Genomic DNA, 4662 nt, shown 5'->3' on the forward strand with positions numbered 1-4662 from the left:
CGCTCCAAAGTGTGCTACCTGATCTGAAATTCCAGACAAGTGTTAATTTCACTAAGTCTGAGATCTGTTTACCATATGCATTTTTGCCATGCTTGTTTGAACCTGTTAATGGATGATTTGGCCGTAGCTCAGTGCTAGACTTTTGTTAAGCATCTTGAATGCATCCCTGCCATGTATTTTGTTGTCATGTTTGGGTGCTGTAGCATGTTCATCTCTTTGCATTTAGATGGCTACTTGCTGTAAATCGCAGACCGGTGTCATATTTCAATCGCTTGCCATTTCCAAACCGTAACTCCGATTCCGGCATTCTTTATATCATTTTCAAGCGATTTCATCTCATCTTTCTAGTGGCACACTTGGATTTCTATGTTGAGGCGAGGTTCATGCATTCCTTGTCAAATCTTGCATATGCATCCCGCATCGCATCCCGCATAGCATATCATCTTTGCATCATTTTGTTTGAGCCTTGCACGTGGTTGATTGTTTCCTTGTTTCTTGTTTGCCTTGTTTGGGTAGAGCTGGGAGACGAGTTCGCTAACGAGGAGCCCGTTGAGTTTGATTTCGAGGATCCAGTCAACTCTGACAACTTTGCAGGCAAGATGATCATACCCTCGAAATCACTACTATCTTTGCTTTGCTAGATGCTCGCTCTTTTGCTATGCCAATGCTACGATGCCTACCACTTGCTTTCAAGCCTCCCAAATTGCCATGTCAAACCTCTAACCCACCATGTCTTAGCAAACCGTTGATTGGCTATGTTACCGCTTTGCTCAGCCCCTCTTATAGCGTTGCTAGTTGCAGGTGAAGATTGGAGACCGTTCCTTGTTGTAACATTTATTTTACTTGTTGGGATATCATTATATTGCCATGTTATCTTAATGCATCTATATACTTGGTAAAGGGTGGAAGGCTCGGCCTCTCGCCTAGTGTTTTGTTCCACTCTTGCCGCCCTAGTTTCCGTCATATCGGTGTTATGTTCCCGGATTTTTGCGTTCCTTACGCGGTTGGGTTATAATGGGAACCCCTTGATAGTTCACCTTGATTAAAGCTTTTCCAGCAATGCCCAACCTTGGTTTTACCATTTGCCACCTAGCCCCTTTTACCATTTGCCACATACCTCGTCAGCCGCCGGTGGCCACCAGGGGGAACTCTGGGCTGGCCTACCGGAAGTTTGGACAATCTGAGTGTGCCCTGAGAACGAGATATGTGCAGCTCCTATCGGGATTTGTCGGCACATTCGGGCGGTGTTGCTGGTCTTGTTTTAACCTGTCAAAGTGTCTTGAAGAACCGAGATACCGAGTCTGATCGGAACGTCTCGGGAGGAGGTCTATTCCTTCGTTGACCGTGAGAGCTTGTCATGGGCTATGTTGGGACTCCCCTGCAGGGATTTGAACTTTCGAAAGCCGTGCCCATGGTTATGGGCAGATGGGAATTTGTTAATGTCCGGTTGTAGATAACTTGAACCTTAACTTAATTAAAATGAATCAACAGTGTGAGTTACCGTGATGGTCTCTTCTCGGCGGAGTCCGGGAAGTGAACACGGTGTTGGAGTAATGCTTGCGCAGGTTGTTCTCTAGTTTCTCGCTCGCGCTTTGCCTCCTCTTCTCGCTCTCTTTTGCGAATAGGATAGCCACCATATTTGCTAGTCGCTTGGTGCAGCTCCACATATTCACCTTGCCTTACCTATAAGCTTAAATAGTCTTGATCGCGAGGGTGCGAGATTGCTGAGTCCCTGTGGCTCACAGATTACTACAATACTAGATGCAGGGCCTGATGATTCCGCTCCAGGTGACGCGCTCGAGCTCAAGTGGGAGTTCGACGAGGACTCTCAACGATACTATGTTTCCTTTCCTGATGATCAGTAGTGGTGCCCAGTTGGGGGTGATCGGGACCGTGTCGCTTGTTGGGTTATCTTTTATTTTGGCGCCCTAGTCGGGCCATGAGTGTTTGAATGATGTAATGTTATTTATGTACTTGATTGACGTGGCGAGTGTAAGCCAACTATGTTATCTCCCCTTTTATTATCTATATTACATGGGATGTTGTGAAGATTGCCTAACTTGCGACATATGCCTTCAATGCGATTATGCCTCTAAGTCGTGCCTCGACACGTGGGAGATATAGTCGCATCGAGGGTGTTCCAAGTTGGTAATCAGAGCCTTCCCCAACCTTAGGAGCCCCCACTGATTGATCGTTTTTAGCAGCCGTTGTTGAGTCTAGAAAAATGTTTTGAGTCATTTAGGAATTATATATCGGAGAGTTTAGGAATTCTTTTTACTCCCCAGTCTCCTCATCGCTCTGGTAAGGCATCCTGACGTAGAGTTTTGACTCTTCTCTTCTCAAATTTCACTAAATTGTTTTTAGGATCACGCGGGTATCTTGGAATCGTCCCGATGGTTTTATGATGAGAACATTGTCTTGGTGCCTCCTGTCAGGGGTTTTGTGGAAGTGTCCCGGAGAGTTGAGCTCTGAGGTGTTGTCGTCATAATTTTATCGTTGCAGTTCTGGAATACCTGAGTTTAGTACGCCGACATCGAAAATCTCTTTTATGCAGTTCGTTGGTGAGATAACCTCGACGCCACCCAGTACTGGGGCGGGAGTTCGGGAGTATCGCCATAACTTGTATAACGGATGCTTTTCGAAGGTTGAGGTAGATGGTTTCCGAAGTTTTTCTCGGTTATGTGTTGAAGGATGGATACAGCTGGATGTAGGATTTGCTAGATTTGGGTGAGATATTATGCTTCCCCTGTATCCCCAACACCTGATTGCATAACCGGAAAGGTTCGGGAGTTTCATAGGTGGGAATTCTAGTAGCTCTAGTTCTTCTTCCACGGATATTTGGTTTGAGATTGGGATTTCTTACCGAGTATTCGTTCTTGATCCGTACCTTGTTGATTTATTTCTCTACCTTAATTCTAAGTGGCTTCTCAATTTATGGATATGTGACCATTTCAAGAGGAATGCATTCGTTCATTTTGTTCGGATGTGAAGACTATATGTTGCAATTTTCATTCCTTTGGATTCAGCTTCAATATTTGTCTATCAATGTGCTAATGGATGTCAACCTCTTCAGGATGGCTCCTCCAACGCGCACGACTCCGAATCCTGATCTGCCACCACCTCCAACTCCTCCGGAAGCATGGCAAGCTCTAATGGCCGCAACCAATGCAAACACACAGTTGATCATGCAAATTCTTCAAGAGTGCAATCAAGGCAACCAAGGGAACCAAGGCAACAATCAGAATCACTTTGCTACACTCAACCATTTCCTTGCTAACGGGCCAAATACTTTCAGCAATTGTGTCGAGGCAACCGATGCTGACGATGCTTGTGGATCTGTGCAAGCATTTCGAGTGCAGTAACGTCAGGCCTGAGGACTTTGTCAAGTTTGCTTCCTTCCAACTCAAAGATCAAGCTGTAGAATGGTTCCAGCAATACAAGGATTCCAGAGGTGGACGTGTAATTACTTGGGATGAATTCCGTCAAGATTTCAGAGCTCATCATATCCCTCAGAGCGTGGTTGAAAGCAAGCGTGAGGAATTCCGCAACCTGAAGCAAGGCTCTTTTTCTGTCTATGACTACAACAAGTTGTTTCAGAAGCTCGCCCGCTTTGCCAAGCAGGACGTACATGATGAGAAGAGCATGATATACCAGTTCAGGGGTGGTCTCAGAGAAGAAATCCAGCTAGCTCTTGTCCTCTTTGAGCCCGTGAGGTACGATGAGTTCTACAACATGGCATTGAAGCAAGAGGCCGCTCAACTAAGGTGTGATGCTTCCAAGAAGCGAGTCAGAGATGTTACTCCTTCTTCCTCTACTCAAGTGGCCAAGCAGGAGAAGTACTGGCTTCCTCCTCCTCCGTTCCATCAGACGTATCAGCAGAAGAGCAAAGGTGGCAGTGGATCTTCCACCCACCCAACCCTGGCTTTCAGAACAAGACTTCATCTCAAGCTCCAAGATCGAGTGCTCCGTACCACCGTCCGCTTTCAGAGGTCACGTGCAACTAGTGCCAACAGAAGGGTCACTATGCCAACAAGTGTCTCAACCAGAGGCGTCTTCCTCCTCCTCCTGCTGTGAGATCGGCAAGTATAGCTGTGGTCAAGCATAACCCCAAGCATGCCAAGGTCAATTTGATGAATGCAGCTCAGGCAGAGGACTCGTCAGATGTCATCATGGGTAACCTTCCAGTTAACGATATTCCTGCAAAAGTTCTTTTTGACACTGGTGCATCGCATTCTTTCTTGTCATGCCCTTTTGCATCGAAGCACAATGTTGATACTGAGATCATGCCCAAAGTCATGCAAGTTGTTTCTCCCAGCAAGCTTTTGACTTATAGTTTGGTTGCTCCCAATATCTCTATCACGTTGGGCGATTACAAGTTTCTTTCTTCTCCGGTGGTTCTTGATAACTCGAATATTGATCTTATTATCGGAATGGATTGGCTTTCTAAGCACAAGGCGATCTTGATTGTGCTGCCAGGCAGATTCAATTGACTCATTCGTCTAAGGATGTAATTGTCTTTGCAGCTCGTGATGATACCATCCGTCTGTTTTCTCTCAATGAAAAGGGTGAACTCGATGCTATCTCGCAAATTCCAGTCGTTTGCGAATATCAAGACATCTTTCCAGAAGAGCTTCCAGGAATGCCTCCGTACCGGCCAGTTGA

Source organism: Triticum urartu, chromosome 3, assembly GCF_003073215.2.
Source record: "Triticum urartu cultivar G1812 chromosome 3, Tu2.1, whole genome shotgun sequence".
In the NCBI taxonomy this organism is placed as follows: domain Eukaryota; kingdom Viridiplantae; phylum Streptophyta; class Magnoliopsida; order Poales; family Poaceae; genus Triticum; species Triticum urartu.